Here is a 25,626-nt window from a genome sequence, read left to right on the forward strand (position 1 = left end):
TAGAAGATGAAGCAATATGTTGTTTGTTTTTATCAGAAGTATATCTCCAAGAGGTGGCTTTATTTTTCTCAGGTGACTGACTCATTTACTACTAAGAGGATAGCAAGATTCAAAAGATGTAAGCACCTACAAACTACACTTGAAATATTTTTTTTTGTTTCTGATTCCTGTAACAAAATAGAAGTAAAAATTTTTAGAAAATCATTTGTTCCATTCCCTAGTGTCATATTCAGTGCATGTGTAGGTCATTGGGCATTTCAATGTCAGGCCAAAACAAAGTCACACACAGAAATGCACAGAATTAGCAGATGTTGCAATAAAACTGAAACCCAGTTTTCCTTGCAGAGGTTAGTCATTTGAGGCAAGATTGTAGGCAAGTTCCTCTCCTGACACAAAATTTAGATTTCAGAGCCTTTTCCTGAGAATGGTACCTTCAGCTGCATAGATGTCCTGGGAAATGATACTGTTGGTGATGATGGTGGCAGAAGCACCATCTGGCCTTTGCGTAACTCCTTACCATTCGTAGTACTGAACAGGATAAATGCAAGCTCTAGATTCGCTGCCCATCTCTGCTAGCAAAAGCCTTTAACCCACGTCTTGCATCTCAGCCAAGAGTCTCTGTAACAAACAGCTTATAGTGCTATGTGCGGGCACCGTTCTCTCTTGCTCTTGGTGCTGTGTCACTGAGCAGAATGGAAAGTAGGACTTGTGGGCAAGAGCAAAGCAAGCAAGAACATAGACTGTTGGTTGAACTCCTAGATTTATCTTCTGGAATTACTTCTGGCATTTCTCCAATGACTGTTACAATGTGTGAATCTACACATGGGACTGTTTATACATACTTTAATTTATCCTTTAGTGAAAACAAATTATTTTTTTCATAAATATTGTAGTTTTGCACACTAATTCAAGAGTTAGAAAGTGACTGCAGCTGCAAAAGAGCTGGAGTAGGGTTGTGGAGGTGTGACACTTTATGACAAGAAGAAATTTCCAACTAAACTTTGAGCATGCTTGGTATCTAATCTGACAAAGAAAAGTAGTCTGGATTAATACCTTTGAAGGAGTTTCAAGCTTTTCTATAGTTAGTCCTCTGATAACCCTGCACCTTCTTCAGTTTGGTTATCTGACTAGGTTTTCCCTTTTAACAAACCAACCAGTGAAAAAAAACCACAAAGAGAAAAAGCTCCATTAATACTCTGTAATTAATTTCTATAATTAATTTGGCATCAGAAATCTGAACTTATAGGTGCTGTTTAGTAATGGAATCAATGAATGCACTTAGTTTGTGATGAAGTTTTCTTGTTAGTATGGTGGAATCAAGGTACTGCAGAGATGGATTCTGAAAACTTGTGTGTAAGTTGTCAGGATTCTCACAATCAGCTCGATGTTGGTTGTTTACACATACAATTTACACACAATTCACCACTTGTCCCTTCACCACAATCAGAACATAAATTTCCCCTAATCATTTTGCTCTTTTGTCAAGTGCAGTCCCTGTTTTGCCCGTTACCGCTCCCAATTAAACTCAATCCTTATCTCAAATTCCTCGAGCCCCACGTTGGGCGCCAAAATAACTGTCGTAGTTCAGCCCCGATCGGGACCAGACTACGCAGTCTCTCTCTCACTCCTCCCCACCCTCTGAGAGAATAGGGGGAGATAATATAAGAAAAAACAGCTCGAGGTTTGAGATAAGGACAGGGAGAAAATCCTTAAAGTTACTGTCACGGGCAAAACAGACTCGACTTGGGGAAAACTATTCATTTGTTACTAAAACTAGCAGGATAATGAGACAGAGAGCAAGATAACCTCCCCCCACCCCTCCCTCTTCCTGAGCTTAACATTATCTCTACTACCTCCCCCCCCGAGCGGCACAGGGGGGAAGAGGGAATGGGGGTTGCGGTCAGTTCATCACGTGTTGTTTTACGCCGCTGCTTCATCATCGGGGGAAGAACTCCTTGCATTCCTCCTCTGCTCCATTGTGAGGTCCCACCCATACGCCACAGTCCTTCCTGAAACTGCTCCGGCGTGGGTCATCTCTTCCACAGGGTGCAGTCCCTCTAGAACAGCTGTCCCAGCGGGCCCTCCACAGGCCACAGCCTCCTTCAGGCATCCACCTCCTCCGATGTGGGGTCCTTCATGGGCTCCAAGTGGATCTCTGCTCCTCCGTGGACCTCCATGGGCTGCAAGGGGACAACCTGCTCCACCATGGTCATCACCACAGGCTGCAGGGGAATCTTGGCCAGGATTACTGGCCTCCGCATTACTCCTCCCCCTCCGTCTTCACTGACCTTGGCATCTGCAGCCGTTCCTCTCACAAGAAAAGTTCTTCACAACAGGCTGGCAGACGCCTCTCAGAATCTCTTCACATCATCCATCTCATCTCCTCTCCACTTCTTGCAGCCGGGCCGGACCGAGTCAGGCCCAGTCAGTCACCTGCCGAGAGGCCAGAGGGTGAGGCCTGCAAGGCCCATGAGGCCTGCGCCTCCCCCTCTGTGCTTCTGCCCCCACCCAGCTTCTTCACATCTTCTCTTCTTTTTTTTTTTTTTCCTGTTTTCCCCTTCTTAAATGTGTTATCACAGAGGCGTCACCTCAGAACATTCTGCTACCTATCGGCTCGGCCTTGGCCAGCAGTGGGTCTGCCCTAGGCCCGACTGAGTCCACTGAACAAAGGGGAGCGACTTCTAGCAGTTTCCTACAGAAGCTGCCACCTTGGGCCCCCCCTCACTAAACAAAACCACAACAGTGTTTATCACCCATTGTACTGTAATGATGTTTATCTCTCTTCCAGAGCTACAGTTCCCTGGGTTTTTTTCACAGCAGATCTTTTAGTATGTAAAGAATTACTACCAGGAAAACCACTTGAATTCATAGTTTTGTCTTTAGTCTGTTCTCAGTAGTACAAGTTTTAATTCAGTATCCTAAACACCCTCAAACTTTTAGTTGCAACAATTATTTCCATTTTTTTTCAACTGTTCGCTAGTTGATCTTCATACCATAAAAAAAAAATGGCTTAAGGTTTTAGAATTATAAAATAGGGTTGGAAGGGACCTTTAAAGGCCATCTAGTCCAACCCCCCTGCAAGGAGCAGGGGCATCTCCAACAAGATCAGGTTGCTCAGAGCCCTGTCCAACTTGGCCTTGAATGTTTCCAGGGATGGGGCATCTACCACCTCCCTGAGCAACCTATACCAGTGTTCCACCACCCTCATTGTAAAAAATTTTTTTCCTTATATCTAGTCTGAATCTACCTCCCTCCATTTTAAAACTGTTATCCCTTGTCCTGCCATAACAGACCCTGCTAAAGAGTTTCTCCTCATCTTTCCAATAAGCCCCCTTTAAGTATTGAAAGGCTCCCCAGAGCCTTCTCTTCTCCAGGCTGAACAACCCCAACTCTCTCAGCCTGTCTACACAGGAGAAGTGGTCCAACCCTCTGATCATCTTTGTTGCCCTCCTCTGAACTTGTTCCAATAGGTCCATGTCCCTCTTCTGCTGGGGACTCCAGAGCAGGATACAGTACTCCAGGGGGGGTTTCACGAGAGCAGAACAGAGGGACAAAATCACCTCCCTTGACCTGCTGGCCACGCTTCTTTTGATGCAGCCCAGGTTGGCTTTTTGTGCTGCAAACACACGTCACCAGCTGATACCGAGCTTCTTGTCCACCAGCACTCCCAAGTCCTTCTCCTCAGGGCTGCTGTCAGTTCTTTCTCTGCCCAGCCTGTATTTGTGCTTGGGATTACCCCTGCCCAGGTGCAGGACCTTGCACTTGGCCTGGTTGAACTTCATGAGGTTCACACGGGCCCACCTCTCCAGCCTGTCAAGGTCCCTCTGGATGGCATCCCTCCCTTCCAGCATGTCAACCGCACCACACAGCTTGATGTTGTCAGCGAACTTGCTGAGGGTGCACTCTATCCCCCTGTCCATGTCGCCGACAAAGATGTTAAACAGGGACGGTCCCAGTACCAACCCCTGAGGAACGCCACTTGGACATTGACCTCTTTGAGTGCAGCAACCCCGCCAATTCCTTACTGAGGTGTCCATCTGTCAAATCCATGTCTCTGCAGTTTAGAAATAAGGATGTTGTGTGGGACAGTGTCAAATGCTTTGCACATGTCCAGGCAGATGACATCGGTTGCTCTTCCCTTATCCACCAATGCTGTAACGCTGTCGTAGAAGGCCAACAAATTAGGCAAGATATGCCCTTAGTGAAGGCATGTTGGCTGTCGCCAATCACTTCCTTATATTCTATGTGCCTTACCATAGTTTGCAGGAGGATCTGCTCCATGATCTTGCCAGGCACAGAGATGAGGCTGACTGTCCTGTAGTTCCCCAGGTCTTCCTTGTTCACCTTTTTATAAATGGGAGTTATGTTTCCCCTTCTGAAACATGATAACCATCACACCAATCCCAGAATCTTCAAACAGATATACTCCTGCTTTGTTTGTTTTGTTCTGGTAGTGCTTGCATTTGAAAAGCAAATCATTCTAATCAAAGAATAGATGGAAACAGTTATGGTAGTACCTCGTTGGGCCCATTTTGTACAGATGTATTGCATCTCAACTTACTTTTTCTTTAATATGATAGATCAAAAGCACCTTTTATAATATGAGCATCTTTACACCAGGAACTGTCTTGAAAATTATTTTCATTATAAAGCTCAGACTCTTAAGCAGATATCATTACTGATATTTTTGATTATATGGCTGCTCTGTCATTTGTACTGTTTGCATTTCCAGACAGTTTATTCTAGAGGAAAAACATTCTGTCCTTTAAATCTGTGATATGAACTGGTTGATTATTTGAATGTAATCCACAAGATTGTTAAAGACTGCATTCTCTTAAAATGGTCTTTCGTCATGTCAAGCAAAGTTTTTAGAAAGCCTGTGTAATTACACATGATAATTATATAATTGCACATCTTAATTATGATATTTCTTACTTAGCAAGTTACATGTATTTGCACTAATTATACTACCAAAATGTTTAATTACTGCATTATTTTCATGTTGAGGGAGGAGGGCTTTAATCTGCCAGCTGAAAGCAAGTTTGTAGCTAGCATTCTTCAAACATAGTTTTGTTCAAAATAAATATATTTAACATTAAAATGATAGTATGCTATGGTGGTGGTATCAGTTTGAACAGAAATATTAGAATGGTTGTCTGAGAGAAATATTCGTGATGATATAGCTGAAGGCAGGATAAGGGACACCAGCAGATGGAATAGTAGAAATAATTTAGTATACAGAATTGGTTTTAAACTATTATAGTAAAGCACAAATAATATCAGGTTTCATAACAAGAAATTATCCATAACTACACTTTATACCCACCTTAAACAATCCTTCATCTCTCGCCCATCTGGGCTATCATTATTTTTATTTTATTTTTAATAAATATGGCATTCCTTTATTTAATCACTGTGGAGAATGCTCCCAGCCTCTGTCATATCAGTCAATAGTGTGTGTCAGCTTTGACTTAGCTTTCTTTCTAAATCATGTTATTTGGCTGTCTTGCTAAGAAACAGCCTTTCTTTTTCTGTCTTTCTACACAGTTTTTATCTTTTGCTCAGGCTCCCATCTGTCTGTATTTTCAGTTACAGTTTCTTGTCTAGCCTTAGCAAAATCATTCTTGTCTGTATGTATCCATTTAGAACGTAGTTACAGAGGCTGTTTTCTTAGCTGAGTGTCTTTGCAGTATCATCCTTCCACTGCTTTCCCTTTTCCAATATTTTCAAACTTAAGGTGCATTTCTTTCTCTTAAGATCCTTCCAGATTTGTTTTTGTAGCCAGCAGTCCATTTCAACAAGGTATCTGAGTTAAAAATGTTGTTTAAGACTCACACTTTGCTTTTGGGGAAACTTACATGTGCGTTGTTTTGGGTTTTTTTTCTTGTGCCAGGTAGCTCTGTGTACAAGGTACTAAGATGACAATTTCGTCTTGCTGCCTTTTGTTTCTTCAAGTGCTCCTGATGTGAATGCGGAGAAACTGTCGCCTTAACACCAAAATCAAAAGCAATTCCTTCAACATGATGATATGGTCTTCAGTCATACTTACTTGCTTGTATTGTCACTTACCTTTTGTTTCAAAACCACAAAGTCAGTTCTTGGATGTTTTTCTATGAAGCTGTAGAGTCTCTGTCCTTGGGGCCTCCCTATGCATTTTGTTCCAGTTGTTCAGATCTTATCCTAGGAAAGTTGTTTTTATTGTCTCTAATCTAAATCTACCTTCTTGCAATCTTGAATTTCTTACTCAAATGATGATAGATGGCAATTTATGTGCTTTACTTTATAGTCATTTACTATAGTCACACTGAGACTCAGAAATCTTGGAAGCTTTCCTGCTGTCCCTCTATCTCCTTCACACTAAGCCATCAGTATGATGTGTGAGTGAGTTAAGATATGAGAACCTGTTGTGGTACAATGAGGGGTAATGGTTTTAAAACAGATGGAAGCAGATTCAGACTGGACATGAGGAAAAGGTTTTTTATAATGAGGATAGTGGAACACTGGCACAGGTTGCTCAGAGAGGTGGTGGATGCCCTGTCCCTGGAAACATTCAAGGCCAGGTTGGACGGGGCTCTGAGCAACCTGATCTAGTCGGGGATGTCCCTGCTCCTTGCAGGGGGGTTGGACTAGATGACTTTTAAAGGACCCTTCCAACCTAACTGTTCTATGATTCTGTGACCCAAAGTCCTGTCACTGCTGTTCAGTTACTGTGTTCCCAGATATCCACTTCAAGAGATTATTGCTTGTTCCGTAGCACACAGCTTCCTCTGCTTTTTGTAAGAAATGACAGTGAAAGCCCTCACAGTGACAATTTTACAATTGTCAGTCCATCCACTTGAACAGTTTTGATAAACCAGTGTTTTCTGAGGAGAGGAAATAGGCGCTTAATGAAATACTTCAGAATCACCAAAAGAACAGCAGCCTCTTTCAAAAGGACAGGTTGAGAGCTGTGAGAAATTATTTGTCTATACTTTCCACAGTGGCAACTTTTACATTGCCTGCATGCTAGCCACTTAGTGACTTACTGGGGTTTTTCTTTCAGTTTTGCATACTTAGCTTTTTGCTGTTTAGTAGCTGTGTCAGACTCCTGTGGAGTGCCGCTAGGAATATGTCTATTAGAAGAAGGTTCCCCATATGTAATTCTTTTTGGAGATGGTCGGCTGTGGTTTTAATCCATTTTATATATATATGCTAGGTGATGTATTGATTTTTGACTAATGATAACTTTTAATAGACCTGTCATGCAGTATCAAGTCAGATTCTTTACAGAGTTCTCTAGACTTAGATTTACTTCATAACCTCTATAAGATGCAGCAAGTGTATTCACCTTAAAACAGTTGTGTTATCTTGGTTGATGAGACTTAAGATGTTCTTCCAAGCATGCCAAGACGATCACTACACGTACTGTGTTTATTACAGAAGAGATGGTGTCTTGCACCAAAACCAAGCAATAAAGCCTTACTTATTTTTCACGAACATCATTCAATATCAGTAATGTTTCTGTGTGATGGCGTGTTTACTTAGTTTATATAATTAACACTTATGTGAATTTGGAGAGAGATAAAGAAAAGTTTCATTTTTGCTGAAGAGATGAATGTGTTCTGTGAGAACAGGAGACTTTTGGGTAGGAAAAGTAAACAAATGATCAATTTTATTTGTCTCTCAACTTCACTGAATAGATGCAGACCACTGATATGTCTGGATAGCAGAATCCTCAATTGCTGTTTCCACAGATGAATTCTTGGTCCTTCTTCTGCAGTCATCACTGACAGTTGCTTAGTCTTAGTTTTCCTTAAAAAGTATTTTTTCTGCAGTTCATAAAATATAGAGTGTATTCGCTCTACTACATAATTCTATGTTTATGGAAACTGTTCTCTGATACCTGTTCTTAAATGTCTCATTTATTTGGTGAATATTGGAAAGGAAGATGTTTTAACAGGTTTTATGGTTGGATAGTTACCTGATTAATAGCAAGAAAACTTTAAAATTAAGGGATTATTTAAAAACTTAAAAATCAGCTTTTACCCTTTTGATCTTAAGAACTTCCTCACATGACTGCTGCCATTTTAGTCTTCTTCTAGGATTGTATGTTCCAGTTTTCAACTGGAATACCTTTTGTCTAAAAATCATTTTTTGTTCATAAGAGATGTGACATACTGTACTTCTAAATACACACTTTCAGAAGAAGGAATCTTCATTTTTAAAAAAGATGCCAAGACGTGTGTACACACTTTGTGCAGAAACATTTTTATTTTCTTTTTTCTTTACAGTTAGCTGAAGTAACATAGTAGTATGTTAAGCAATAGAGTTCTCAATATACAAGATCTTTGTTACATTCCCAAATTTTTTTTTTTTTTATCAAGACCATATTTTGTGGAGGATACAAATCCAAAATAGAATATTAGAAAAACATTGGGAGACTCTTCAGAAATATTGTGCTTTAATTTATAATGTATAATCTATACACACTGTATAAACTATATGAAGAATCAAGCAATCATGTCTTTCAGTGTTATCTATTGCCATCATTCCCCATGCATTGAGGCTCTCACTATAGCTATTACTATAAAACGTTCCCTAAGTACATAAAGGCTCTAATCGTTAAGATTTTTATTACCAGCCGCACATACAGAGCTGCAAATTGCCTTGTTTCAGATTTATTATGTATTACTCTAGAAATTCTATAAAGATCAAAAGAACTGATTACAATGTTGACCTTTGCATTAACTCATCTGAATTTAAATTCAAGTGTTTGATTTGGGAAAATAAGTCCATTTATCATAGGTCTGCTACTGAGGGGATTGTGCAGCCCTGATTGGGAGTGCTGAGACCAAATTTATTTATTGAGCGTGGGCTTGAAAATTGTTTGTAGGACAAGAGGAACAATAGTTTGACCTGCCATTGTGTTGCACCAAGGAAACAATGTGGCAGCTGCCCTTTTTGAATATCTAGCAATCTGGTTTTTTCTGAAGAGCTAGAAGATATTTATAGTTTAAATATATACAGCTGCTTTGAAAGTGGAAGCCAATGAGCCTTTTCTCATGGTGAGATAATTAACTGTTAAATACAAATGTTACAGTCTAGTAATATGGAAGAAGACATACAGTATTCTGGATCTTAACATTTCCTTTTTGAAGTCTATTTGAAGTTTACTGTCCTGGAAACATAAATATTTATGAGTGTAGATTTTAGAACTGGCTCCTCAGCTAGTACAAGGAAGGTGGCTTTATCAGTTAATTAATTGTAGCTCATTTAATGTGCATATTTATACCAGGTGAGAGGCTAGTCCCTTCAGAAAAGTAAATAAAGGTAAAAGAAATTGGAACTAATTGAGCTGGAAGTAATGTTTCTGTACAGAGTCCCTGTAGTAGTGTTCACTTTCTTGTGAAATGTTAAAGGTGGGATTTTTGTCAAATAAGTGCACCTTACACTTTGAATGTTGCAATTGGCAGTTTTGTATGCTTAGGTTGAGGTGTCAGTGTGTGAGGCACAATTTACTACTTAAAGATGTTTCCACTCTGGTTTGGAATAAACATGTTATATTTAGTATAAACTTAAGGTGAGTAAATTCAAATAGAATGCAAGTCCTTATCTCTTCTTCATGTAGTGAAAGCAGGTTTACAAATAGCGCACCACGATACATAAAGCTGTATATAATACAAGATATTTGTCATTTACATGCATACGTTCTTACTCTTAGGTTGATAAATGCAGACAAGCCATGGTGATGATGCACCCAGTACATCTGTTAATGCTTTATTTGAATTTTAGTTTTTTGTTAAGGAAAATAGGTATTATACTGAATTATTTCATCAGAAAATACTTTGATCAAATCTTTGCTATATTGAGAATGTGTTGATGTCACAACTATATCCTCAAATGATTCAATTAAAAGAAGAAGCAAGTGGAGATGAAATACTGTTTCTGGTACAAAAAGAGGATTTTCTTGGCACATTGGTTGCAACATTTTGATCAAAAGTCACTCCAGACAGCCAGCAGGAAGGGTAGGTTTCAGAAAATGAAGTTAGTATTTACTCCACCTCTAAAGAAGTACATACAAATATGTTTAAGACACCTAATAAAGTCTGATTTGGGAGCTTACTGTTCGGTGGAGACATTTCTGTTTATATATATGAGTCCTATGGCTGAGAAATTAAATGCTCTTAGTGGGAATGTGTTTTTCGTATGTTAAGCCAACAAACTTTCAAAACAATTGTGAGGGATGTTGTCATGTCTCCAGTGTTAATTCCTTTTTAGATATATAGTGAGAACCTAAGTGCTTCATTAAAATGAATGGCTGCAGCTTTGGGAGAATTGTTTGGTTTTGCAAGGTATTTCTCATCTACCACACATTTTATCTGCAAACTTGTCTGCAAGTTTATGCTTTTGCTGTGTGAAGAAATGTATTCCAAAGATGGAAGGAAAGAACTCCATTGTGTTAGGGGTAAAATTTTCAACTCAGAAGTTGTTAGTCGTTTACTTAGTGAGGACTCCTGAGAAACTGTGAAAACTTTCACTGCTTAAACTTTTAGGAATTTCTTTTCCAGAATTAAATTGGAGGAAATGGAGAACTAACACCTACCCTAAGTCTCCAGTTTCTTTATTGTGATCCCATATTTGTAATATTTTACTTAGTTTCATTAGTAGTAATTTTGAAACCTTGCCGAAGGTATCTCAAAGTATTGTACATGGTTTAAAAAATAAATATCTTTTAATAGAAACCAAAAGCATAAATAGCCTTTTATGAGGAATGCAAAAAAAAAAAAGGGCAATTACTTCTGTGTACCTCAGAATTCTAAAGCATATTGGGAAGAAAATATTATTCAGACAGAGAAGATGTAGTATCTGTTCTTTTGGCATGAAGGCATTCATCAGTTGGCTCTGATAGCAGGTGGAAGGAGAGCAGACACTGAAATGCTTGAATTTAAAAATTAGCTCCTTTATTTAAACTACAGTAGTTTTCAAGCATAGTATATTTTGAAATTATGTTAATACAGATATCCCTACAGAGTCAAAACAGAATCCCTTGGCCCTCCCGCCCCTTTCTCCCCTACCTAGGTCTTGTAAATTTTAAAATGTTGAGCCTGGTGGTGTGGTGAATAAAACATACTCTGATTGCATAAGGATCATCTAGAAGCATGTCGTATCTCTGTTTTCAGGTATCAAGGATTTTTTTCCCCTGCTATTCTCCATTCGTATGTTTACCATTTGACTTCTAAAACTAAACCTTGGAGATTATATTCTCCTCAAATGTTTTTAAATGGCAGAAATTGCACAAATATTTAGGGTTAACAAAATACAATACTACTTTATTCTTGAATCAGTCCAGAGCACTGTGTTGTGTTGTGTTGTTTCTTTATGTTGACTTTCACTAGAAATCTTTTTGCACATAATAAACTAAACATCTTATCTAAAGAGGAATGAAGCCCATTCAAAGAATTCAAGGGGCATGGAAAAGTCCCACAACAGGAAAGAGGAGTCATTTATCAGGGTGAAACAGTGCTATAATGGTGGGTAATACAAAATTATAGTAAAGAACTTCGGAAACTTTAAGCTAAAGTACAAATGGAAAATATACTCGTGCTAATTTTAGCCACAAAATCCATTTTAAGTAATTTGATATGAAAACTTCTGGAGCTGATGGGCTTTCACTTTGAGTGAATGAAAACCATGGTTCTTTCCCCAAATCTTATGGTAGGACTTTGGTTAGAGCAGAAGCTTTCAAAGCTCATCTCACAGGTCTGTGCATAAGCAGGAAGTAAAAATGAATTCCTGTAGAGGACTGAAGTCAAAGGTATTTCTGAAAAGGTTTTATGGGAATAGGAATTTACCCATTGCTTTTACCCTGGCACCAGAGATACAGGGAACTATGTAGCTGTAGAAGGAGGTTAGGTAAATATTTTGAATGGTGTTTACAAAAAAAAAAAAGAAAACATTTTAACAAGCATTTCCTTGTATATCAAGTTAAACATATAGGAAATTTTCAAGGTTCAGGACACTTCATATTGTGTGGTTAGTTGAGGCTAAGGATGAGCTAGGCAAAACTGGAATAGGGCAAGTATGCCTGCATCGCTCAATTTCAGGGTTGCCAAGACTTTTTTTTTTTTTTTAAGGTGGTTGTGTCTGTTGCTTTTCCAAGAAGGTGTCTTGAACCGTGTAACTAGTACCTATGTTCCCCCGAGCCTAAGGAGCAGGCATTCCCTCAGTAGGTACCATCTTTTGATCAGTGTTGGACAGATGACTTCTGGTTTAATAGTAAGCTGAATTGTTCCTTTTGAATATGAACTACTTCGATAACTTTCCAGAATTTTCTGTAAGTTTTTTTTTTTCCAATTGATTATTTTCCTCAGTGCATGGTTATATATGCAGCAAGAACTTGAAAATGTTCCTGAGTATTTCATGGCATTTATGGCATTTTTTCAGTGAACATCTGTCTCTTGCCAATTAATATATCACTATATATTTATTGTTTCAGAAATAATAAAAAAACCCTCAAAAAGTATTTTGTTTTGTGCTGCTTAAATATCTGTGAGTCATAATGCCAAATTCAAGTGGTTGTTTTAATATATTTTTCTTCTTGACCACCTGCACAATTTAACACTGTTGGCAGTATGATATGTACAACAGTGCTTTCTGCCAATATATACAATTTCTTGAATGCTGCCATCAAATACAATTTCTTAAGAGATTTCTGTTTCGTTTTTCCATTACTTGAGCTGTTTGTTTGGTATAACAAATAAATTTGCTTCTTAAACTCACAGTTTCCAATTAGCTTTGTGGAATGCAATATTCATGCCGTTGGTGTCCATTAGTAACTAAATAGATGAGCTTTCTCTTGACCAGCAATTTTTATTTTCCTAGGGGAAATCTGAGCATCTTGTCAACACGTGGGAGCCTACCATGCTTTCTAGTGTTAAACCTGCCTGCAAACCAAACCAGGCCTAGTAATCTGCTGAGTGCCCCAATTCAGCCTCCGTTCCAGTACTGCGTAAAGTCTTTAGGTATTTGGTAGGAAATGGAATAGGCCATCAGTGCTAATAGAAGGTACTGATCCTGAAACATGCATTTAGAAACTTGCAAACATCATAGATATGCATTGGTAGCAAATGGAATGCAAACTTCATAACTCACTTATGAACTGCCCAGGATCAAACCACAGTCAACTTGAATGGCAAGTAGTGTGTTCAATAAGGCTTTGTGTTGGTGGTGTTTACTCAGCCATCTTGGGGATGGGAGAGAAGATGAATCAGGTTATATTAACCTGATGCCTTTGAACCTTGAACAAAGCAGAGAGATTCAGAGAATTCCCCAAGCACAATTTTTTAGAGGGATAGTCACTGTTACCTTTCAATGGCCTCTTAGTTTTTATCTTACTGTAGATTTCTGTGAAGGTGTGCTTTTCCAAATACTCTATTTTTTATGGTAATCTTTACACACAGTGCCTTCTACTTTCATTGTGGCTTATTTTCCTCTTCCTTTGTTCCCAAACTAAAAGCAAATATGTATTCTGGCATCCCATAGGAGAATACTTAATTTTTGTACTGGTGTTGAAAATATTTCTCTTGACTGAAAGTGAAGTTTTTGTCTCAGAGACCATCAAATTGTACCATGAATAGTCACGGAAAAGTTCTAGACATGTAGAAATTTTTAGTGCCAAGGCTGTTACTCATAAATAGCTTGACACAAGTACTCTCCTCTTTCCATCTCCTTGTCTTGGACATTGTCTTGGTGAGTCATGTCATGCTCTTATACAAGTTTTGGGCTTTTAGGGAAACTTGTCTTTATTAGGGACTAAGTTAGCTCTAGGTGTTTCCAGAATAACATGCCCGTATAAATACAAAATGTTAATATCTGATTCAAGATCTTTTCTGTGACCCTCTCTTTGGCTTCTGATTTGTTTTCATACTTTAGTAACAGGGAAAATAACTTTCTTGCTACTCAAGGGCAATTTCAAATTCCCTTGGCATTTTGCAAGGAGTTGCTGATAGCCACAGGTCATAATTCTATGTTGTACAGTCTCCACCCTAAGGTAGGTGGAAAGTCAGTCTTCTCCGGGACCTGGCAAAATGTACTTTACTGCTTCTATCTGAAAAATACTGTTACTCTCTGTGCCCTGCAACACTTTAAACACTTGCAACAGTTCTTAGTTCTTTAGTTGACCCCCTGTGTAGTCAGGACCCAACAAAACAGTTACTCCTTTTGTCCGTATTTCTACAGTGATGCTTCATAAGTAGAGGATATGCAATATTTGTGGAATATTTGGTAGCAGAATTGTCTGTACGTGGTTTTAACAGGAATTCCAGAAGCCTAAGACAGGTAGCGTGTTGCATAGGGACCAAAACCTATTCTCATGGATCTAGCCAGAAAAGTAAGATTGATGCCACCAGAAACATTAGGGGAAAGTGAAATGCCTTTCCCCTATGTTAATCCCAGGAACAGAAAGAAGAGCCTGTACATGAGAACAGTGCCCCGATTTCTGTTTTACAATAGAGACAGCTACTAAGTGATACACCTTTCCCTGCCCTTGGTCACACACACACACACTTGTCTAGCCAATGATTAAACTCTGTTTCCTGTACATAGTTTTAAATTTAAAAAGAGCAAAAGATTTTCTCATGCTAAACACAACTTTCTGACAGAAACACTACTTGTAAAAGCAAGTTTAACTTGACAGCACAATTCCAGAAACATCCACTGTTTTAACAAAATAGCATAAAAGTACCAAGGAAACAGATCCTGTATGCCGTGAAAAAAATAGGAGAAAACATTAGCAATGATATTTTGTCTTGCTGGAGGATTGGATAGCAGATACAAGCACCATTCTACTCCTAGAACACAAGCTTCACCTTCCTTTATGAATTAGCTTTTTGGGATAGCTATCGTTTTAATACATTACAAGTTTAAGTTGCTCTAAGGAACTATAGACTCTGAAGAGTGCAATGTGATGTTTTCCATTATGTAAGGCTTGATATCATACAAAGAGAACCTTGGAGCGCTCTTAACTGATAAGGAGGGATTTGAGAGTAAGATAAAACAGTTTAGTTGTCAAATCAGAGTTAATGGTGACTTTGCACAATCCGTTCATGAGCTTTTGGTAGGCTTTGTCTTCGGTATCTGCATTATGTTAGAAATTTTGAAATGCAATGCTACCTTACCCAAGTGTTGATATCCCAACGTGGGACCACTGTTAAGCCTAACAAGCCTGACAGTCTCTTTTAAAATGTGTGAGTGGAATTCCCACTTTTTTTTTTCTATTAGAACCTACTTGTTTCCATTTCTTCTATAATAGAAGTCATGAATTATTTACATTTGATATTTGAAGACAAGATGATGGAAAAGCTTAAGAATGTCTTCCTAAGAAAAATTACATTAAATATATTTTAAAACATATTTTATTTCTACATCATTTTGCTTAGGGAGAAAAATTAAGAAGATATCTTCAGCCTGAATTTAGCTTGACCTTAAAAGGGCCCAATGAAAAGTTGATTTCTGAGCTTCCTTCTTGCTTCTCCTGTTCATCTCTACTGACATTTAAAATTTGAAACAACAGCTATAGTTGTACTTTGGAAGTTCAGAGAAAGTGGCAAATACAGGATTTCTAAAATCCAGCAATCATGTAAGCTTGCAGAGTAACACATTTACCTTCAGGCAAGCTCGAAGTAATGAAAAGTATCATCCACATACAGTACTGCCAACAGTGAAACTGGCCACATTTGTACCTCAAACTCCCCTAAAGCCTTTTTCCTGCCATTTCACCACTTGTTTGAGCCCTTCTGGTTGAAATTTCACTTGAAAGTAAGAAAAATTGTTTTATGGACACTAATTATTTAAGTGTTATCTAAGCTAAAGGGTCATGCTTTCATTTTAGCAATTCAAGTATGTAAATTTCATAAAGTCTGTTATTGATCAAACTGTATAAATTTTGGAAGTTATTTTATTCTAAATCTTTCCAAAGTGTAACCCTTTAAACCAAAATTTCCTGATACCTGAATTATTTTCTTTATGTAGGAAATTCATAGGTATGCTGCTATCAGCATTCCCTGGTGACCAGTCTTCCTATTGTCTCGTTTCCCTGAAAATTGGTTAGGTATTGTCTGGTTTATGTTGTCCAGGCTTTAATACAGAGCTGGCTGGGTGCCTGTTTGAAAAACAAAAGGTAACAAGGTTTTCATGCAAATGAAACTTGGCTGGTTCAAGACTTTAAGACCATGCAGAACTGTAGGTGCTACAATAGGAAACCATTCTGTGGCTGAGAGGGAGAGTTATCTTGGCAGATCCGTTCTGTCTGCCTCCGGGGTCACTAATCCTAACCACTTTCCCAGTCACTGGAAGTGTAGTAGTATGAAAAAGATGGGCCAGAAAGAATGAGACCTCTCTGTACTTCTGTCTGCTATGAGCCTTTCTTCAGTGAGATAAGTCTGTGGCAATGGGCCGTTCTGTTTAACTGCAGTGGCTGGCCATTTGCTTTTCATTTAGTTATAATTTATATATATATATATATATAATTAAATTAAAATCCCTTTCTCTTTAGAAAAAAAAAAAGGCATTACTTGCAGTCTCCATTCTAGTCATAGTATTTTTCATCTACTTTCTGGTAATAGTCAAAATCTAGCATTAATGTGTCTAAACGTGTTCATGGCTATATAGATTAATGGAAGTGATGTCAGTGTGTTTAAAATTAGTTTTAATGTGTAAGTAAAATGAGAAGACTTAAAAACAAATTATTTGGCTTAAAGCTCCATTTATATGGTGTATGTTTCAAGCTAATAATCAGAGCTTTCTGTGGGTCAGCATGTCATATCCCAGTGGTGTCTAGTGAGATGGAGGGTTATCTTCTATGTCAGCTAGATAACCCTGTGAACAGTTTTGAGCAGTGGAGATAATGGGACTGAATGCTGAAATGAGGTAGAACTCCAAAATGGGGCAGAATTCGGAAACGGAGCTGAAAATATCACATAGTATAGTGTCGTATGTGAGCACCATACGCCTGCTTATAAAGGCAACCACCTTTTGGCATCAGCAGACACTTATGTTTGACAATAATCCTTCTTGATAGGTTGCAATTAAAATGTGGGAGAATGGCAAATCAGGTACATATTTCTATAGAAAAGAAAGATAAAATTAAAAAAAAAAATTATTTCCTTGCTAGTGGTACTATCTTTTTTTTTAATCTAATTTTTTTAAAATATGATTATTGCATGATAAACTAATATGCATTTTTTGCCATGTTTTGGACAACTTCTACTCTCTTCAAGTTGTGCAGTCCACAATTATTGTGTTGTTTAAACCATAATCTTTTTTTTTAAATATTTGTCTGTCTTAATAAAAATATAATTTTAATGTGCTTTGAGGAAATTGTAGATCATTTTTGTGGCACTTCCATACTTCATTTTTTCATTTTTTGTTATTTTGTATTTTACTGTTTTAAATTTTATAAATAAGGAAAAGCTCAAATTTGCTGCACATTTATGAAAAGAATAGTTATATAGTCTCTGATTTCATACCTTCTCAGATGACACAACAGGCTTTCTAATTATGCATCTAAATCAAACCATTGATATCATAATTGAAGTAATTCAATCTTTGTACAAAATGTGTAACATATAAACACATTATAAACTACTTATAGTTTCAAGATTGTTTCCACGTTTAGAGCTAGCATAGTATATCCTGCTGAATTCCATTATCAGCTTTTGTAAAATGGACTTGGGCGTGTATATATTTACGGTATGTATTTTGACAAGTGTTAGGAGCACTGGTGTTAAAGGTAATTTTTTTTCTCCACTGTCTATTATATCACTCGTCTAGTGTTCTTAGCCATAGCCTAAATGAATTATCTAGCACTGATGAGCGTATTCTTTCTATTTGCATTTCTTCACGCAGTTGATAACCACAGTTGTAACTCAGCAAAAGCTCAGTGACTTCTGTAGCCTTTGGTCAGCCAGTAGAGGCCACTCATAGCTTGCTACTGAAGCTGGGCTGTGATTTGAAAATGGGGGTTTTGTTATATGCATGGGCTTTTTAATCCCCTCTTAGTAAGCTTACACTGTCATGAACTGTCATAGTATGACTTGTACCTGCAAAGAGTTCTGTTATGAGTAATTCTACTTATATATGTAAATACATTTAATATTGATATTTTTCTGTTTCCTATAAGTCCTGTAGCAGTAGGAATAAAAATCACTTTCAGTACTGTACTTCAAGCAGTTTTAAAGCAAATGCTTTGATGACATGTTTTGTTGTTGGTACAATCTTTACTGTTATATTTTATTACAGTGCTTCAGTGAAGTAAGGGAAAACTGTTACAGATTACTTTCTGGGGGGGAAAGGAGGGTCTCGTTTGTATGTTTTTCTTGCTTTTCCCAAATGAGGAACCAAGCTGCAGAAAACAACTTACCAAAGGTCAAAATAGCAAGCCTGCAGCAGAGCAAGGAATTGAACCTGCATCTGCCAGGTCAAGGCTAGAATCCTAATCACTGCTCTACTCCTTCCTCCTATCTGTAGCACCGTGTGGGTAACTTCCCTTATTGATGATAATTTTACAAGTAAAAACATTATTTCATCATTTTAGATCATTCTTAACTAATGAGGATACAGTCCCAGCACTACTGAAATTAAAATCCTGTTGACTTAGTGTAGCTAAGATTTCACCCTAGAATAAGTTTTATATCTAATCAGACAGCTGAAATATCACAATAAAGATTTTTTTTATATGCAGCATATTACTGCAGCATTTAATTAGTAGCTCATTGTACTAAGGGACATTTGGTTTCATTTAAATAAAATTTGTTAAATATTAGCTATTTACAGCGTAATTAAGTAGCAAAATTTTGGCCATTGCTTTGTTGCCGTATCTAATACAATTCAGACAGGTGCCCTAAAGATTTTCACTTTCCTGATATAAAAAATTGAAATAGCTGTGCTGTGCAGTGTGTTTATGCAGTTCTGAGGATTTTACATTTGCCTTTTAACAAGGAATTGTTTTATTAAAAAAAAAAATTAAAGAAAATAAAAGAAAAATAGTCTTGTTTATAGTTTAAGACTTATAAATCGGTTCAATTTTTGCAGTGCTGTGAGCTGCTGTTGGAGCAATGCTGCCATATAGTACTATTTCATATTAAATACTAGGAATCTCAAAAGAAACTCTCCTCCTGACTTCCTCGCAGATAGGACTTTTGCACTTTTCACTTTAACTGATGCTTTCTCCTTAGACCAAATAATTCTTTGACATTATACACTGGTACTTACTTTCTCTGCTTTAATAGCTCCTCCAATGTTACCATAGCACGTACCTAAAGGTAGCATGTATGCACTACTGTATAGCATTAGAATGCATTGTTAAACTTACTCTGTTGCCTGTTTTATGGTATATAAAGCTTATCCCTTCAACAAAGATTTAGGACAAAAGATGTTCTATGCTATTTTCTGCTAGTGTTACCATTTAAAACAAACAAACAAACAAAAAGCCTTATACTCAGGCCGGTTTGTTTTTGAAAGTCTTTTTTTGTTTGTTTTAAATTTATAATTATTTAATATCAAATTCAAGTTCTTTCTTAAAACCAGCAGAGAAAAACTGTGTAACAGCAAATATTTACAAAGAAATTAGCTGGTTAGCTTTTATACATGAGATTTAAATTTCCCATCTTTTTCTGAAGGAGCTGTGTTCAGCAGTGGACTTCTCTTTTAATCTACAATACCATAGATTTTCTTTTCCATCTGTTAATCACGCAATTGAAAACTGTGTATAAAAGACAGAGATATTTTGATCAGTTGTGTGAGAAGAAATGTGTAGAAAACTCTAACAGTGTGTGAAATCACAGGAGAAAGTGGGGAGCTGGGAGATATTCTTTAATTCCAAGAGCCTTACTGATTCTCATTTTATCTAGGGTGGCTAGCTCTTGTTTCTTCTTCTTCTTTCTTTTTTTTCTTTTTTTTTTTTTTTTTAAACAGTAAAACATGTACATGAGATGTGTGTTTGCTTTAGGATTAAAGTCCACATCTTTTGACCTATTTTTCTGAGTTTTTTCTCCTTCCTTATCACTTGCGTATATTTTGCAAGCAGAATGGCAATGATCCATGGATTTTTGCAACACTATGTTAGCAAGAGGTCCATTTTAAAGAATTGTAACTAGAGTAGCAAGAAACTGGCTTAGAACTATTTTGCAAGTGAACTATGTATTTGTGAAAACTTTGTAGAGTTTGACTGAGCCTCACTTAAAGATATTCTGTACATTCAAGAGATGCTTCTTTGGAATGGTCAGTTTGGGCCCTTCAGCAAGAGTCTGCTTGTAGAGGAAATAAAAAAGTAATCGTAATATCAAGTTAGGGTTATTGCAATGATTCAGTAATGTGTACTGTTAAAGTTCTTTTTATTTTGTTAGCTTTCTATATTGCTCCAAGTCAAAGAATTTGTATCTGTATTTTTTTAAAGATGTGTTTTAAATCCATAGCTTTGTTTATTGTGGGTGCTTTCCAATGCTTGTAGCAAAGAAGGGGTAGAAAATGAGTGATAATAAATTGATGCCGAAAATAATAAGAAATTGCTCTTAATCAGTACATAAATTGGCAATTACAGATCTGTGAATGATGTATGCTATTGTCATGCTGTAATTTCTGCCAAATCCTATTGTCCAGGATTTTGGTTTAGTTGCGTTTTGGTTTGGACAACAACTTGTTTTGCAGAAACTCCTGCCTGAGAAAATTGGATTTGCTATTGAACTTTTCAAAGAATCAAGATAGTGTTTTTAAGGAAAGATAGCATCAATATGTGAACCCAGGAAAAAAAAAGTATCTTTTTCTGGGATTTAAAAGATCTGATTAATATAATTAATTTTTACATGTGTTAACCTTTAGTCGATTGTAGCAGTTAACATATAGAGCGGAAAAAGGGACCTATCCTTTCGTTTAGAAAAGTGGTTAGCTCATTTGCGTAACTAGTCTTTGGCAAAATTTTGCTGAAATTTTACTGGTTTTGCATATACTACAAGTGTGACATGCTGTGATGGCTAAGTTAAGCATTCAAATGCTTACAAAATTATCTATGTGAATTCTTTAAACACATAATTTACACTCTCACTCAGCTGATCAGAAGAGGTGATGATCCCACTGTAGTCAGCACTGGTGCGGCGTCACCTTGAGTACTGCGTGCGGTTCTGGGCCCCACAATTTAAGAATGATACGAAGGTCCTTGAGTGCATCCAGAGGAAGGCAACAAAGCTGGTGAAAGGACTGGAAGGCATGTGCTATGAGGAAAGGCTAAGGACTCTGGGTTTGTCTAGTTTGGGAAAAAGGAGGCTGAGGGGCAACCTCATTGCTCTCTCCAGCTTCCTGAGGAGGGGACATGGAGAGGGAGGCACTGATCGCTTCTCCCTGGTATCCAATGATAGAACACATGGAAATGGTTCAAAGCTGGACAAGGGGAGGTTTAGACTGGACATTAGCAAGCATTTCTTTACCAAAAGGATGGTCAAACACCAGAACAGGCTTCCTAGTGATGTAGTCAATGCCCCAAGCCTGTCCGTGTTTAAGAAGCATTTGGACAATGCCCTTAATAACATGCTTTAACTTCTGGTCAGCCCTGAAGTGGTCAGGCAGTTGGACTAGATGATCATTGTAGGTCTTTTCCAAGTGCGATTATTCTATTCTATATTATTAGCATTTTAAAATAACAGTTACTATGTTCAACATTATTTCTACAAAGTAAAATCATCTCTTTCTTATACTTCTTTTCCCATTTAATCCCACCATCTTTCCATATATCACTTCTGAAGTTTGTCTAATATAGTTTCGCAGGCAGCAGTGTAAAATGTTGTGTATTTTGAGGCAAAACACCTTAGTCTTGAATAGTTTTCCATTTTGCTGTGTCCACCAGTGTAGATCATAATTTCTCAGGCAAAGCAATCTTTGCAAAACAGGAGTACTTAGTCTCTGAGTTGGAGTACCTGTGTTTCAAGAACTCTGTAAGCAGTATGCAACCATCACCTTTTCTTACTCGAGCGATGGTAAAAGGACTTGTAGCCAGAAGAAATAAAGAGTTCTAAGGATTACCTTGAATTTTATTAACATTAAAATGTTTATATATTTTGTAGATTACAGTATCTCTTGTGCAATGTGTTGCTGGAGAGACTTTGCACAGGAGGAAGATGAAAAGCAAGGAGGCTCAAAGGTTTCCCCTTTACATTCCTACTTATTTTGCCACTTTATGCAACTAAGCCATGGTACACAATTGGCAGCACAGCTGGGCTTTGTGAAGACCTGTGATGTTTCTTTTGTACTTTTTGAAGGTTGATGTTGTTCCTCATCCTCTAGGACATCATTCCTAGTCATTTGCCACATCTAGTAAGTTTTTTAAAAGCTACTATTCTAATTAGAGGAAATAGTTAGAAATGCTTCCACTTCTTATGTTAGTTACAGTTACCTAAGTTCCAGTATGAGTGTGATTATGTTTGGTTATAGGAAGTGCAGCTTCTAGAAACAGAGACTATTAAATATATTGCTAAAAAGCTTGAAAGGTTATTGGGCATTTCCTAGGCATTTTAATGTCTCATGGGAAGGAACTTTTGAAGCCAGAATCGTGTTCATGTTGTTTATGAACTTTAAAGTGTGCCATGGCATTTTTTCCAAAAGTTTATCCATCGAAAGATTTGGAAAAAATATTACTATATTATATTAGAAAAAAATCTGCTGCATTTTTTCCTGTAAAGCATGTGGCAAAAGTAGTCTACAGCACTTGTTGGACATTATCAAAATCTCCTTTTTCAGATTGCACTTAACTTGCCTGTGACCCACGTGTTTGTTACAAAAAAAGAGAATGCACCCCCTCCCTTTCCTTTTTGGAGGGAAGAGTAACATAAAGACATCAGATATAAGCAAGGAGAATCTGATGAGAAAGAAGACAAGCCCACTTCAGTTCCAGCGTATTTTCTCAGATGGCTCGGTCCTGGTCACCTTGACCCCTGTGGCTAAGAATTACCAAGGACCATAGCCGTCAGTGCTAAGCATACAGCATTAGCTCTATGATACTGTGTACTCACAGATAATTTAGCATTTGAGTGTTAAAAGCTAATGGTCTCCTGTATGTAAGGAGGATGTTTAATAGTGTGTAGGAATTGACCATTACAAAGAAGTGTGGTGTTAATGAATGAACTTAGTTTGAAGTTTAAAACAGGCCTGATTTGTAAGTCTTCTAAACACTCTCATCACAGTAACTCTGATTCCCTGATACACATGTATGCACTCAGGCACGCACACTCACATTCAGTTTTAAAAAAAAAAAAAACCAAACACTTATTTATGCAAACTTTAAGCAGCACTGCTTGTTCTTAATATCCCAAGAGAAAGGTAGTACTTACTTTAACCCCTGGTTTCTTCTTGTGCACTTCATCACCTAAACCAGTTCTAGGTAACTATGGATTTGGGGTTTTTTTTCGTGAATAAAGAATCTGAACAGTTGAGAGGATATTTGTTTTTATTTTAGTGCCTTGCAATCTGTTGTGACTTTCTGGAGCAACTGTCTCTCTTCTGTGGATTCAGCAGCACTTTGCAAGAGATGTTTCTAATAGTTAGCAGATGAAGATGTGCAATAGGGTTTGTTTTGGTTTTTTATGTCCTAGATAACAGGTTTTTTCAAACACAAATTCATTTGCATTAGTGAATTGTGACTCTTAGAATAATCAGCATTCAGTTTTGTGTTAAGATCTATATATATGCATTATGAGTTTAGTTTTATAAATATTCTATGGCTTCTTGGTAATTGGAGCTATCTAGGATGTGCAAGGGAAACTTCAGCGGTGTACTTGGTGATCAGTTGTAGCTGTGTTCCAGGCAAGTTCATATTCTCATATAAATTAGTGGGAAACGTGCTTCTGTGCTTTATTATTTTAAAACTGACAATTTATCAAGTGATTTTTCTTGAAATTTCCATGCTTATTAAATTTTAGATTATGTATCTTGAGTAAGCTGGAAACTTAAACTTGTTTCCATAAGTATGGTTGCAGGTAAACAACCAATTTTAGTCCAGAAAATAGCTTTTGCTTCTGTCAACATGTTGTTTATTTTCTCCCTGAGATAAAAAGTTCAGTTTTCTGATATTTGTACCAAGATAAAGTCTGTAAACAAGATTAATATAGTGTGGAAAGGGTTGTCAGCAGCCCTGGCAAAGGAAATAAGTTGCCTGTACACACAACATACTGTAAACTGAATAAAAGTGTCAGGTCCACCATGAGATAATGTGATCATGAACCTCTAACAAAGCATGACATAGGCACAGTCGGCTTTTCTTATAGCCACAGTGTAGAAAATGGATTACTATATTCCAGGGATACCCACTGGAATAGCATGAAAACCTCATTTTGAGATTAATGCAGGATGTAACTCTCGAGAGCTGAGCTACATTTTTACCTATAGTGTTAAAGTTACAGTTTAGTTATTAATCTTAAAATTTGGAAATTACATTTTAAAATACTTGTTCATATTTCTAGGTCTGTCTTTGTGAATTGTCATTTCTCGCTCATATTATTGAGTGAACTATGACATTACAAAAGTAATGTTTGGTCACTATTTTATTATTATCCTGTGGCTATGTAAAGCCTCAGTAAGTCTAGTAAAACAGTAAATTCCAAATACGAGTGAAGCAGTAGATGCTCTTTTCTCATGTAGCTGTCGTGATTTCCTCTACTAGGGATTTGTATGTTTGCATAGATTTTTCTGCAGTAAGGTATTACCGATACTTTTCAATCACCACCAGCCAGAAAAGTGACGACACTTCAGGGTTTCTCGATTTGGCCCCGAATGACATCATTCTTCAGGTCAAAGAAACAGATTTTGATCAAATGCTTTAACTGCATGGAGCTTTCAAATTATTCAGAGAGTGTTCTTTGAACGTTTTCCAGACTTGGAGTTCCGACTGCCCTGGCTTTTCTCCAGCATGACACCAGATGAATAGGAATATTTTTCTTTAAAAGTTGAGCGCATTGTTCTTTTAATAAAGAGTAGGCTACTTTTATCTTTATATCTTCTGCTTATGTACTTTTGGCAAGCCTGAGCCGTATAAATGTAGTATCATTGAGTTTTTGTGGTCTCCTTTCAAAATTGGCAGAACGTCTGACTTCATTCTCACCTCTGGTCATCTACTGACTATAAAACTATCTCCAAGGAACTGAAAATCTATTCCTGCTTTTTTTTCCAACAGGAATAGTTTGCCTTCTGCTATGGTTCTTCAAGCATGAGTTTCATCAGGTGGTCTCTTACTCTTCTGCTTTTACCTATCTACACATGCAGATTATAAAAATAAAAATAAAGCTGTTTGAATTAATGCATTCTTGAGCAGTACCAGCATATCATCATCTACAGAAGTCTGCATGTGCTATCATGCATTCTTAAAATCATTCTTAAATTAAGCATATTATGTATTTTTGGTTTCAGTATATATAAAGCACTAGACAAGGACTACAGTACACTGTGGTAAAACTTATTTTATCTTTGCTTTCTATCCCACATCAACTTGAATTTCAAAAGCTTTGTGTTGGGATACAAAGATCGGGAGCTTTTTTTTTTAATTATCCATAAATAAGGATAGTATTTTGAACTTAATTTTCAAAACCTCTGACTTTCATTTTTGGAGTTAAA

The 25,626-nt window shown here is 37.2% G+C and overlaps 1 protein-coding gene across 1 annotated transcript in view; it reads left to right on the plus strand.

The window, feature by feature from the left end:
* Positions 1–25,626, plus strand: part of GPATCH2 (G-patch domain containing 2) — a 127,018-nt gene that overhangs the window by 66,609 nt on the left and 34,783 nt on the right. The gene's annotated exons all lie outside the window — the stretch shown is intronic.

The sequence above is a fragment of the Chlamydotis macqueenii genome, chromosome 3 (assembly GCF_036417535.1).
Source record: "Chlamydotis macqueenii isolate bChlMac1 chromosome 3, bChlMac1.mat, whole genome shotgun sequence".
Classification (NCBI taxonomy): domain Eukaryota; kingdom Metazoa; phylum Chordata; class Aves; order Otidiformes; family Otididae; genus Chlamydotis; species Chlamydotis macqueenii.